General features: G+C 46.6%; 1 protein-coding gene across 1 annotated transcript in view; it reads right to left on the bottom strand.

The window, feature by feature from the left end:
• Positions 1 to 4,409, bottom strand: part of svopl (SVOP-like) — a 70,955-nt gene extending 66,546 nt beyond the window's left edge. The window contains exon 1 of the mRNA XM_070554104.1: positions 4,201 to 4,409. The gene's annotated coding sequence lies outside the window, so the exon portion shown is untranslated. The remainder of the gene's footprint in view (positions 1 to 4,200) is intronic.
• Between the last annotated feature and the right edge of the window lie 10,234 nt (positions 4,410 to 14,643).

The raw sequence follows: 14,643 nt of genomic DNA on the forward strand, positions 1-14,643 counted from the left end.
TGTGAGCACCTGTTGTCATCTAATGTTGTCATTATTATGATGAAGATGAACAAAACAACAGGAGTCTCCTCCTCAGCTCAGATCAGCCCCATGATGCAGGTATCTGGCTGGAACAGGTGAGCATCACAGTAAACCAGTGGAGCAAACTGAGCTTTAAATATGTTGGTTTTATGCTCTTTTTCTGCTCCAAAACATGAAAGTTAACAGGTGAGATGTTGCATTTTCATTTAAGATAAAATGATATTTTATTTTGTTGTTGGCCCGTGAGAAAAGATTTAAAAGATTTAAAGATTTAAAAGATTTATAAAATGCTGATTATACCACAAGTAATGAATACCACTGATGCCTTTTATTTAAAACTGACTTGCTCGTGTGTAATCTGGTTATTCCACATTCAGTGTTAATGCAGAAATAAGTTTGTTTCCAAATTTAAAGGTTCAAAATTGCATACATGTTGATAAAGAAAATGTGCAAATTTGCCGTCACTTTTTCAAAAAATATTAAGTTTGGCCCTCGACTCCGTCCCAGAGTTTCATTTCGGCCCCGTGTGAGTTTGAGTTTGACACCCCTGATGTAGGGTGATCATATTTCCATTTCCAAACAAGAGGACAGGGGATCTGTGCCTATGACGTCACACTATGGCAACACCACACAAACCACGTTGGGACCCATTTTTTGTAAGAACTAAATTAATATCAGATTCTGCCAATAAAAGGGCTCTAAAACAATTCATATGTAAATATTTTGCATATTTAATGCAAAATCTCATTTTGCTGCTTTAGTGCTGCAACAAGGTTTTATTAATAATAAATTATTATACCTTTTGTTTTACTACAGCATCGGTAAGCTTCCTGTGCACAGATGATTAAGGATGCTTGTTTCAGCTGTGAGATTAGACGATAGGATCAATGAAAAAATAACTAGTCACACACTCCATGGAAACTTCCAGAGAATCCACAAATAGTGGCTTTCAGGTGGTTTTGTTACTTTTAGCAGGTTTAGAAAAGCAGCAGATGAGACAGCATGTCTGATAATTTAGTTTTTCATCTGATAATATTAGAACATGTCAGTAATGTCTGAGGGGCTTTTATAAACACCGTATAACTAAAGCCGGGCGGACACTGTGCGACTTTTTCACTCGCAGCGTTCAGCTTCAGCTCAAACTGTACGACTTCCTCGCAGGGTAGATCTCACGAGTCATGTGCTCACACTGCACGTCTGGTAGCAACACGTCGGCCCTAAAAATGTGCTAGAAATAACAGTTTTTACTCAACACGTCAGACTTTTTTGTCTTGTCTTGCCTGTTGTCCTTCGGGAGTGCTGCAGGAGGACACACAGGGATTTATGGGGGTTGGATGAGGAAAACGAAATAAAGAAAGTAAATCTGTGTTTTGTGATCAGTTTAATTTGACATGAACACGACAAACACGCTTTCTTGACAATCTCTGTGAGTAAAAAACATGTAGAAATAAAAACGAACAGCGTGTGTTATTAGGGAAATAGCGAGCGAGCGGCGTTGATGCAGGATTGCGCATGCGCCGTGAGCGGTTCTGGTACATTTTGGGTCGCAGCTGCTCGCAGCGCCGCTTCAACAGTGCGATACCCTCACGAGGGACGAGCGAAATATTAAACACGCCAGAAGTCCGTGCGAGCTCACGACTGCTGATCGGCAGCTGGTCACGTGGTGTTAATCGCCTCTCGTAACCCCCTGTACACGACCGCTCGGCGCAAAACTCGCCCCGATGTCGGGGATTCTCGCACGACTGGAAAATCGGCTCAAAAAAGTGAAAAAGTCGCACAGTGTACTCCCGGCTTAACACTACTGGAGAGGGTATGAATTATACAGAGGCTACTGGGGAGCCCGGGGGAGGGGGAGGGGGGGGTCATTTTGCCTCGGCCCCCAAAATGCCTTGAAACGGCCCTGGGTGTGTGACTGAGTTTTGAAGGTGATCTGGATTAGGGGTTGTACGAACTAGTCGACTAGTCGACTTCACGGCTCTGTAGTGACTTTTTATGCCTGCCATCAACTAGTCGCTGTCACGTGATAATGACTGACTAGATGCAGTCCTCGGAAAAGACAGCAGGTGATGAGCCCCTGCGCGTCTGGATCGAGGCGGAGGCGACGCGCTGTGCGGTACTGACACCGGCGGTAAAACGGACATTTAACCAAACTGTGACCTTTTCCCTCTTGCAATTTAACCTTCCCCTCACCCCCATCCTAATCTTAACCAGTTTGTGCATGCAAAGCTCTGATCGTTGACGCGCTCCAGACATTGCGTCCTGAGCACGGCCAAATCAGGTGTCACCACCTCAAAAACAAATTAAACACGCGATCGTTCATGTCGGCTCATTTCCTTTCATGTTTTCTGTCTGTTATTTGTGCCTGATGCGTTTCGCTGCTGTGGAGCGAGGCGCATCACCTGTTGTCCTCCGGTGACGCGCCCCCAAGATTCCACTATCTCCACTCCGCACCGGCATGAACTCCGCAGCAAAAACGGTCCCGTTGTAGTCGGCCAGCGAGCAGCGGCACGCCGCTGTTTTAGCGGTCGGTAGATCTTTTAGAGCTGCAGTTCAAAGGTAACTCATGAGGTGAATATATATGAACCCAGGTAGCAGTTTCTCTTTAGGACTGAGAGGAGATGCAGGAAGATAATAAACAGACAGGACAGAAAAATAGTCAAATAAAAACAAGTTAGTTTTTGTACCTGCTGGTTGCAACAAACAGACACCGTTGAAGGTAATCAGAAGTGAGGAACAGAAAATGAAATAATTATTTTAATGTTTAGAGCAGCAGGAACTCCGAGAGGCTGCAGGCGCATCAGTTTGCGGCGGCTGCGCAGGGGGAGGGGGGAGAGGGCTGAAGCAGGGGGAGGGGGGAGAGGGCTGAAGCAGGGGGAGGGGGGAGAGGGCTGAAGTAGGATGCAGAAACTACCGTTGTTAAAAGAGATGTGTTAACTTAGAAAATGTGGGCGCAATCTTAATTGTCAAAAACTCCAGCGAACCTACCGACCCCCCCCCCCCCCCCCCCAACCCTAACCCTAGTCTGGTATTTTACCGGGCCAACCAAGGCTCATTCTCAGCCCTCTTCTGGAGGGGGTCTGCTTCAGGCCGACCAGGGCCAACACACCCACTGCTGACAGCAAATTCACACCTTCCATTAGAGCAAGCCTCTGATTGGTGGGTAGAATCAGCCCACATTCAATTCAATTCAAGTTTATTTATAAAGCGCCAAATCACGACAAGAGTCGTCTCAAGGCACTTCACATAATAAACATTCCAGTTCAGGTCATTAAGCCAATCAGAAATAATGTTTCCTATATAAGGAACCCAGCAGGTCGCATCGAGTCACTGACGAGTGTCAGTGACTATTCAGCAATCCTCATACTAAGCAAGCATGCAGCGACAGTGGAGAGGAAAACTCCCTTTTAACAGGAAGAAACCTCCAGAGAATCCTGGCTCAGTATAAGCAGCCATCCTCCACGATTCACTGGGGATGGAGAAGACAGAGCAGACACACACACACACACACACACACACACACACACACACACACACACACACACACTTAAGACAAGGATGTGTGGAATCAACCGGGCCAGGCTGGGGCCGACTGGGGCTACCCAGCCCGGGCCGACCCGGTACAGGTGGGAATGGGGTGGGCCCATGGGCAATTGCCCAGTGGCCCATATGGTTAACCCGGCCTTGCTCTTTCCTAGTCACTCTTTCTCTTTCTTTACATTTTTAATCATAATTGTCAATTTTTTGCTCATTTTAAATACATTTTTAACCATTTTCTAAATTCTTTTTTATATTTTTGCATTTTTTGTTTTTGTACAGCGCCTCGGGATCTCTTCTTCACCGCGCGACACCTGAGCAGGCCCGAGCTGTTGCACCAATAACAAACAAACATCTCAGTGTGAAACGGGTCGTTTGTGTTTGTGAACCACTCGTGAGTGATTCACACGGCAGCGACTGAAACGAATCAAAGAACTCGACTCATTTTGGTGTGACTCGTTCAAAGGTGTTCAGTAAAAAGCATCATTTAGACTTTTATCTGTTTGTTGAATCTGAATCTAAAGTCTCCGTTTCTGCTGCTGCGTCTGTGAAACACGTGACCTGCGGCCAGACCGGCAGCACCACACCGGTCCGCTACCGAACCCAAACAAGCCCAGCCGGCTGATTTTCTCCGGTTCCACTCACCGTGCTCAGACTTCAGCTGTTGGTTCGTTCTCCATTCATCCCTCTGTGTTCACCTGCTCAGGTGAGTCAGGAAGTGAAACCAGCGGGGGGAGGAGCTCCACACATGGGCGAGGTTCCACCCAAAGCAGGTGAGGAGGACCAGAACGGGCCTCCCTCCCTCGTGACAAGGTTGTGAACAGATGCTCTGCTCTGGGAGCCCACGAGCCTCCCGCGCGCTCAGGGACCGTTTGAAAAAAGAACCGGAAACGGCTCAGAACCGCCCTCATATGCGGTGCCACTAACCTACACCGAGTTTAGTCCAGTAGCACGGTTTAGATTCGGAGGAAACTGAAATGATGTAAATGTGGAAATCTCCGTTTTAAACTGCAGTGACACCAAAGTCCCGCAGAAATCCCAACCTGGACGCAGATCAAGCTGCACGTGCTGCTTTTAGAAAAATAACACCTTTCATTTTTTATGTCTGATTTTTCTAAACCTAGATAACTCTACGCTGTAAGTTAGATGTTGCTAAAATAAATCCTGACTTTGGTGAATTTTTAAACTTTGTAGTGTGAACTCTAGTGATGCAAAAGCCGGCCGGTGATCTACACCAACCTTCCCTACATGCTACAACACCAAATTAATGATCTGATTTATCATGAATTTTTAACCTTTGTAATTTTAATAAACGTTTGATTTTATGGAAACATAAAGGGACCAGCACAGAAGGAAGACACCGAGGAGAGGAGTGTCATGACCGCAGGTACAAAGCTGCTGAATGTCAGCAGAAACGAGCCCTGAGGTCCTAGAAATGGGCGATACCAGACATGCACAGTACTCTGTGGCCCGATCTGGCGCTCGTAAGTGTTCTTTTAGCCTTTTAAGGGATGGTGAAATTAATGTAAAAACATCAAAAAGTTAGTTATTGTGCATTTGGTGGAGGGGTAAGGAACCTGGTCCCGGAGAGCCGCTATCCGGCATGTTGTAGAGGCTTCCCAGCATCAGCACGCCTGATAATAATCAGCAGGTGGTTAGCATGCATCTGTAGCTGCTGAACATGTGAATCAACTGTGCTGAAGCAGGGAAACCTCTAAAACGTGCTAGACCGGCTCTCCAGGGCTCCCTACCCCCGCTTTATGTGTGAGGGACTGGATGAATGACTTTAGAGCAGCTGTTCCAAACTTCTCCCCACAAGCACCCTCGTTTGTGTGCAACATGAGCCAAGTGCCATACAAACACACACACACACACACACACACACACACAGATCAGATCTGTGAGCCACTGGGACGACTAAAGGAGAGGTCGGTGAGCCATGAGGATGAGGAAAGAGGAGATGAGACCTCTGGACTCGTTATGAGGGACCACCATGTTCTACGTCACCTGTCATACACACACGTGGACGTAGAGCTGTCTGGTGTTGAAGCAGGTGAGCTTCATTAGGGGATTGTGGTCAAAACTTTATTAACATGGATCACAGAAAACAGACTCCATAAGGTCTGATCAGATCTTTCCTCTGTTTCTCAGATGCTGATGACCGTCCTGGAGGATGAAGGAGTGACGAGGCTGCGAGCTGAGCTCATGAAGCCAGGGGCATCCTTCATCATCATCATCATCATCATCATTGTTCTCGTTCATTTCTGCTTTTAGGGGTTTAGTGACATAAATAAAGTGCCTCTAATGTTGCTCATATGATGATGTCATGAATCACAGTTTAACCCCACCAGGTAACACCAGAGGCGCGGTTGGTTTTTCTGAACTGAACTAATCACTGATGCACAGGTAACGGCGTCCCAGAGGCTGGTGGCTGGAAGGATCTCCTGAACTTCCTGTGCTCCAGCAGACCCAACGAAGACTAACACTCTGCTCTGCTGAGAACCTCATGTGTTCTGTGGAGAACGTCACCATCATGTTCTACAGCTGTTACAGCGGGGGGGGGGGGGGGGGGGGCAGCGCTGACCCTGCATGTTTTAGGTGTTTCCCTCTTCCAACACACTTCATTCAATGGTTGTATCACCTGTTATGTCATCAAGCTGTGTAAGCCTCTCATTAACCTGCTGACTAAAACCAGGTGTGTTAGAGCAGGGAAACCACTAAAACATGCTGGATAGGGGTCCTCTAGGACCAGAACAGCATCCTCTGTTCTACGTTTGGGTTCCATTTGAACTAGAACATAACAGTAAAGATGTGCACGTCTTTAAATGTCATCACTCACTGGTTCTCACTGAATAAATCCACTTATGCTGTGTTATTAAGGTTTTATATAAGGACATTTATGAATGGATTATTAATCCCAAAGTGGGGTAATCCCCATGTTATGGCAGCACACACACACACACACACACAATAGGGTTGTAAATCCAGTTAAAGTCATAAACAGGTTATATCCGACCTGCAACACAACTAGAATCAAATTTAAGAAACAAGTTTACAGAAAGAGACAACCGTACCTATTAATATGGCCCTGGTTGGTGCTAAGTGGCTGTGACCCGTGCAACAGGAAATAAAGTGATATGTTTTAACGTTCTACTATAGTTCTGACATGGAACAACTGTATAATCTGATATAGTAAACTACAGCTCTGCATCACCATGACTGGTACCAGTAGCAGGTTCACACCTGGGATGTTTTCAAACAACAAATACTAAATTCATGTTAGAACAATCAGCCACATCTATTCTTGACTATTTCTATTCCGTCATAATTATCGACTTACTGTAAACACCTCCATCATCTGTTTGTTGTTTTCAGGGTTGTTACGTCAGAGTTTCAGAGCTTTTGCTCCGTAAATTAGAAAGTAAAAGAAACGGTCATCACCTGCAGTAATTACTGAGCATGTGGTCCAGTTAGAATACAGGAAAAACACCCATCTGATGCTGAAGCTCTTTCTGTTTGTAGAAGAGGGTTTTCGTAACTTTGAATGAAGAAATTGGGGAAAAAAGATGACGTGACTTTAGGTCACATGACTTCCGGGTTCAAACAAGCACTTCTGGTAAGGCGATGGCGACTGGAGGAGAGCTCCAGTCACACTTTTGCTGCAGCCAGGTTCTCTTGGCTGGGAAACCCGTTTTTAAGTGATTTTTTGCTCCGTTTCTTATCGGACTCCACGCCGTCACGCACAAAAGTTACTGAGAAACAACGGACTGTCAAGAGTCTCCCTGAACACTTTCAGCCTACGAGTTTATTCTGGCAGCAATGGCCTTGTGTGAGATGAGCAGCGCCTCCCCTGGAAAAGAGACGAGAGCAGCAGGGGGAGTGGCTACAAGGCCACAGGAGGAGTGGCTACAAGGCCACAGGAGGAGTGGCTACAAGGCCACAGGAGGAGTGGCTACAAGGCCACAGGAGGAGTGGCTACAAGGCTACAGGGGGAGTGGCTGCAAGGCCACAGGGGGAGTGGCTACAAGGCCACAGGGGGAGTGGCTACAAGGCCACAGGAGGAGTGGCTGCAATGCCACAGGGGGAGTGGCTACAAGGCTAAAGGGGGAGTGGCTACAAGGCCACAGGAGGAGTGGTTACAAGGCTACAGGGGGAGTGGCTGCAAGGCTACAGGGGGAGTGGCTGCAAGGCCACAGGGGGAGTGGCTACAAGGCTACAGGGGGAGTGGCTACAAGGCCACAGGGGGAGTGGCTGCAAGGCCACAGGGGGAGTGGCTACAAGGCCACAGGGGGAGTGGCTGCAAGGCCACAGGGGGAGTGGCTGCAAGGCCACAGGGGGAGTGGCTACAAGGCCACAGGAGGAGTGGCTGCAATGCCACAGGGGGAGTAGCTACAAGGCTAAAGGGGGAGTGGCTACAAGGCCACAGGAGGAGTGGTTACAAGGCTACAGGGGGAGTGGCTACAAGGCCACAGGGGGAGTGGCTACAAGGCCACAGGGGGAGTGGCTACAAGGCTACAGGGGGAGTGGCTACAAGCCGGACAGATTTCCTACATGTGTAGCTTGCGGGTGACGATGGCTGAAGATATCGCGTCAGCGTTCATATTTGTTTAATGTTATTTCTGGTGCCTGTTAGCAGCTGAAAAACATCCTCACGTGCTTGTGGATATCATGTATCGTATATGAAGACATGACTGTAATAATAAGTAAAGGTTAGCAGCTGTAGCTTCAGTGTGCTCATAGGAAACGTGACAAAAGAACACAAATCACATTTATCTATATGGCCTATATAGTTGTCATCATCAACATAACATGATTTACAGAATACATGTGACCAACTAACATTTCATGTTCTACCACCGGATGTTTGGATCAACATATGAACCAATCAGATCTTAGATCAGGCGAGCACCAGGCGTTTCCTGCCATGCCCTAGGTTTTGCAGCCGAGGGAGAGCAACTGCAGCACCTTGCTCCAAAATCTGCGGACGTCTTGATCTCACAAGGTTATCGTTGTCTACGTATGCATGACGTCAGAGCAAGTCGGCGTCAAGTCGGACACAAATCTAACCGACAAGCACTGCTCGCCGATCACCGCTGGTCTAATCTGCGCAGAAAAGCTCGTCTCGAACACGACCGTTGTCTCCTCCGTGCTCAACGACGCTTGTCTTGGTTCGTCAGCTCGCTCCGGGCCGGCATTAAAGTCCCGCCTCCTGGTTTGATTGACAGCAAGAGGCAGCTTATGTCAGACTGAAACTCAAAATGGGAGACGGTCAATAATGCGGGACACGAGTCTCAACGCTGGACGTGTGAAATGTCCTGAAAATGCAGTACTGTAGGGGTCATCCTAGGTCAGGGCTCAGAACCAGGATCCATTCAGATCTTCAGCCACTCCACGCTTACTCTGAAGGTCCAGAGTAACTGTAACTTTAGTTACTTTAGGAGTAAAGTGTAGTGTTTGAACAGAACCGTTTCTGATTATTGATTTTACAGAAGAGAACCCGGTGGTTTACAGGAACAACAACAAACAAGGTTTGATGGGTTCACCTGGGTGGTCCGGTCCAAACCAAGGCGTGTTTTAGACCGGACCCGTACGACAGCCCAAACCCAAATCAGCTCGATTACAAATGAAGACAGAGTTCAGCTTGGATCAGAACATGTCTTTTTAATGTTTGTCAACACAATCGGACCTGAAACACCAGATGGAGGTCAGAGGACCAGAACCCATCATGTGAGCCCGCTGCTGATGAACCTGCTGATTCTGGGCAGTCACACCTGGAACCGGACCGTGGTGGACTCTCCTAGTCCAGGTGTGACAGGAAACACCAGAAATGTGGTCCGGCGAAGGTTCTGCATGGCTAAACTAACGTAACTAAAGTCCAGGTCAGAACCAGAGAATGTGCTGTTTGGTCCAACTCGGTTCTGCTCAGGTTAAAGGCTCTGTTTGTGGACTCGTGACTGTTTGTGTTGCGAACTGGGCTTGGGTCAGTGGTTCAGTCATGCAGGAACCCCGCGGGTCATCTGGGTTCTGGTTCTGTCTGGTCCAGAAAACACAAAAACTGTAGAAAACAACATTTTAGGAGAAACCCGACTTCTGTCCAACCAGAACATCTGTAGGAGTTTCTCTTGTGTTTGGGTTTCAGATTCACCTGAAGTCTTTGAAGTAGCACCATGTGGTCCTGTGGGCGGAGCCAAGTCGTACAGCTTGACTAGCAGGTGCTAGGTACCAATCAGAGCATTGGTTGGTCCATGAGGGCGTTGTCGGCACCGGGCCGAGCTGATCTTTGAGTCCGTTTAACCACAGATAGAATCTTCATTTCTAATTGTTTCTTCTTCGTGTTTCCTGAAACCATCTTTAAACTCTTTGATGAAACAAAACAAAAGCAGCGCGATGACGATGACATCAGCAACTTGATGACATCAGCAACTTTTCACAACATGAGGTTTAAAACTTTTACGAGTTTAGCAGCATGCTGGACATCAACGGGAACATCGAGAACAGCTACGGCTCAAGCTTCATTACACATGCTGGAGATGGATGGAGGTTCTGGTGGAAATCAGTGGGCTGGAACCAAGCTACCTGCTAACAGCTAACCCGTTCTGAGTCATGTCAGCATCCTGGCAGAAGATCCTCTAACAGGTATATCGGCCATTATGAAATTTAGTTTATTTTTATTATAACTTCCTGTCTCAAGGGTGTGGAGACCTCGTTAAGCAACCGGTGGAGGCGCGTCCGACAGGGGCGGGGATCCTGGTCCTCCATCCTCTGTCACACCTGACTCAGTGGTTCAATCACCAGGGCCTCATCTATAAAGCTGTGGGAACCGGTTCCCATTGTTTTGATTTCTTCGAATCGTTCGGCACTTTTGCAAACGATTCCCCTTATCAATTCCAGTTGGAGCGAATGACGTCACTGCGCACGTTGCGTAGCTTAAGGAAGCAGGAAGCATGGCATCTAAGCGGCACAGACGCTCAAAAGTTTGGTATACTTTAGAAGAAAGGATGACAACAGGGTAAAAGTGGATATTTCATCGAGGGAATGAAAAAGTCTTTGGGCACAAAATACGCAATAACTTAGTCGACGACGTGTTTTGACTAGCGAATATCAACGCAGCAGCAGCAGTGACGTCAAAAATACAAAAGATGGATAAAAGAAGCTATCGAGATAAGGAGACGTGGATGTGGGACCATGAACAGGGACGATGGAGTTTACACGTTGGACCGCGCATGGGACTGCATTGTCAGAGAGGGGAGAGCGGGCAGCAGAGGGCGACAACGTCCTCTGCTGCCCGCGGATAAACGGAGAAGGAAGTGACGCCACCATCAGCGTCAGCCTGAGGGAGTCTGCAGCCGCAGATGAAACGTAGCGGGAAAACAGGTAACGAAACTGTTTCTGCGTTTTAAAAAAGAACTACAGCATGGAATTAGAGATACGACATAGCAAGAACACACCTAAGATGTTCAAAGATGACTGCCTTCACAGGAGCAGAAAGGAGAACATTTGGAAAGATCTTTCCAACTGATACAGGTGCAACTGATTGTTTATCCTGGATAAACTCACAGTTGTAATGCAGGAGGCCGTGTGCTACTAGTTTGTAGTCACCTGTTGAACTACTCTAGAACTGATAAAGGGATTGGATCGATAGACTGACTCGACAATGCCATTGATATTGACGAAAACGTATCAATTCATTTTCAACATTTAAAGCTCTACTTGACCCTCCGCCTCCACCTCCTACCAGCAGTCTATCGGCAGACACCTTTGCCTCATTCTTCGCTGAGACAGTGGCAGCTGAAGCAAACCGTTTACTGAGCGGGCCACTCCCGAACCTTCGCTACTTCAAAGTATTTCTAGACCGACCATCAGACGCCCTACTGCATTGTTTCTTCCTTTACCCCTCTCACTGAGGACTGTGTGTCCAAACTTCTCATGTGTAGCCGCTCTACTACACGCCCACTCGACCCCGTTCTGACTAACCTGCTCCAGTCTAGCGCTGCTACAGTAGCTGCAGCAGTCACACACGTGGTTAATGCTTCACTAACATCTGGTACATTTCCCACCTCTCTCAAGCATGCTCAGGTTAAACCGCTGCTAAAAAAACTTCCTTTCCTCCAAGTTGTGGAGAACTACTGACCTATCTCTCCTCCCGTTTCTGTCCAAAATCCTCAAAAGGGCATCCTTTACGCAGGTCACAGAACACCTCTCACAAAACTGTCTGCTTGACCCTTCTTCTACCAATCTGGGTTCAAAATCGGCCCCTCCACTAAAACTGCTCAATTAACAGTGACAGAAGCCTTAAAAGAAGCTAGAGCGACTGCCAGTTTCTCAGTATTTATCCTGCTTGATCTATCGGCTGCATCTGACACTGTCAACCATGGATCCTTTTGTCCATACTCTTTAGCATGGGCATCACAGGGAAAGCACACTCCTGGTTTCAGTTTGAATTGGAGGCCCTGCTCTGCGCTGTTGAAAAGACCGTAGATAGCCGAAGCTACTTAGCTAGCGCGGGGCTAACTAAATCAGAACCCCCTCATAGCGGTCCTCCAGTAGTACCCGAACAGCTGGGACCTCAGGCCAGCTGGGTGATGGTACGTAGGAAGCATGAACGCAGCCCGTGGGACACCCCCAACCCGCTCAGTGACGCACCCACTGACAAGCCAACTCTGATCATTGGCAGCTCCATAGTCAGAAACGTGGCATTAGATGATGTTGCCCCTTTAAAAAAGAAGGTATTTAGGGACAGGAAGTTGAATCCCTGGTTTAATTCTCATCTACAAGCCTAAAAACAAAACTCTAGGAAACTGGAGAGAACATGGCGCTCTACGCACCATGAGGAGGCCTACCTATCCTGGAAAAATAGTCTTGTGCTTTATAAAAATAAGCTTCAACAAACTAGAACTGCTTATTTTTCAGCATTAATTGAGGAGAATAAGCATAATCCTAAATTTCTTTTCAGTACAGTTGCTAAACTTACACAGAATCGTAGCTCTGAACCATCTATTCCCTTAGCTCTCAGCAGCAATGACTTCATGGGATTTTTTACAAGTAAAATTAATTCTATTAGAAACAAAATCTTTAGCATCCTCCCTAATGCGATTTCTTCTTCCTCAGTAAGTGAGGCAGCATCAGAGGTAACTGTAGAACCTCATCTGTGCTTGAACCGTTTTGATCCAGTTGAGCTTTCAGCAGCATCAGAGCTCAGGCTCAGCCTGACGAAGTTTTCAGCCACAAACGAAACGTTGCAGGCAAATAAAACATTTCCATAAATACAATAAAGTTCATCTCTCGCCAAATAGAATATTTACTAAGAAATCACGGTGTAACCATAGACAAATTGCTTGGTGTGTGTGGTGTGTGTGTGTGTGTGTGTCTTCTCCATCCCCAGTGAGTCGTGGAGGATGGCTGCTTATACTGAGCCAGGATTCTCTGGAGGTTTCTTCCTGTTAAAAGGGAGTTTTCCTCTCCACTGTCGCTACATGCTTGCTTAGTATGAGGATTGCTGTAAAGACTCTGACACTAGTCAGTGACTCGATGCAACCTGCTGGGTTCCTTATATAGGAAACATTATTTCTGATTGGCTTAATGAACTGACCTGAATTGGAATGTTTATTATGTGAAGTGCCTTGAGACGACTCTTGTCGTGTTTTGGCGCTATATAAATAAACTTGAATTGAATTGAATAGTGGGGGATTTTAACATTCATGTGGACATTGAAGGTGATAGCCTCAATGTAGCCCTTAGTAAATTGTACTGATTGGCTTCATGAACTGAACTGTACTGGAATGTTTACTGTGTGAAGTTCCTTGACATGAAAAATGTAAGCAAAGGGAGAGAGAAAATGAATAGGAAAGGGGGAAATGAATGGATCCCGGAAAAGGCGGAATAAGAACAGAATAAGGTATAAAGATTTATGTTTGCACAAGAATTGTAAAACAAATTGTAAAAACAACTTGAATCCAGTGAAGAGTAGCTAGCACTGTGGTGATATGATCACACCTACAGGTGCCTGTTGGTAAACGTGCTGCTGCATTCTGCAACAACTGCAGTCTTGAGAGACATTCAAATTTCTGCTCCGAGTCTACCCTCACCCCCCAAGTTTGAGATGACATCTTTGGGACAAGGCGACAATGCATCCAAGAGAGAAGGAGAAACAGCCGATGACCCACTAAAAATATTATTTCAGTCTTGCTCTCATTTATGCTCAGAAAATTAGATGACCATCCACACTTTTACCTCTTCAAGACACTGTAAAATACCTACCACCCCTTTAACTTGAGCATAAATTTGACAGTCGTCCACGTAACAACGAAAGGCCTGACCATATTTCCTAAAAATAGCACCCAGAGGAAACAAATATAGTGAGAACTGTAGAGGACCACGCACTGAGCCCTGGGGAACACCATATATAAGGGTGGCCTCCTTGGAACAAAATTCACCAATACTGACAGACACTGACCTATCGGACAGATATCATTTGAACCAGCTCAGGGCAGTGCCTCTTAATCCAACAAACTCTTCCAAACGGGACATTAAAATGGAGTGGTCAAAAGCTGCAGTTAGGTCCAACAGTAGTAACTATACGGCTTCACCAGATTCTGTAGCCAGAAGGATGTCAATAAAAACCTTAACCAGTGCTGTCTCACTACTGTGGCAGGACCTAAAACCTCACAAATCTGGTTCCCATCGAGGAAGGTAGTCAAATGCAACAAAACCAACCTTTACCAACACCTTGGAGAGAAAAGGAAGCATAGAAATTATCCTAAAATTCGATAAAACTGTTGTGTCCATACCAGGTTTTTTAACAAGGGGTTAAATGATAGCATGTTTAAAACTATTTAGAATGTCACCAGAAGACAGGCTGGAGTTCACTATTCCAGTAGCAGGCCGAACTGCCTTACAAGGCAGGAGGGTATGGCATCCAGAGCAGAGCCGAGTTGCTAAACTTCAGTGGAGCATTCTTAACCCCCCCACTGTCCTAATGGGTGACCCCACGAGGAAAGTTGACCTTTGACCAGGATTGATGGTTTATCCCTTGGGTCCATGTGGCAGGGGTGAGGAGTGAGCACCACCTCACCCCTGCCACATGGACCT

This window comes from Nothobranchius furzeri, chromosome 1, assembly GCF_043380555.1.
Source record: "Nothobranchius furzeri strain GRZ-AD chromosome 1, NfurGRZ-RIMD1, whole genome shotgun sequence".
Lineage (NCBI taxonomy): Eukaryota > Metazoa > Chordata > Actinopteri > Cyprinodontiformes > Nothobranchiidae > Nothobranchius > Nothobranchius furzeri.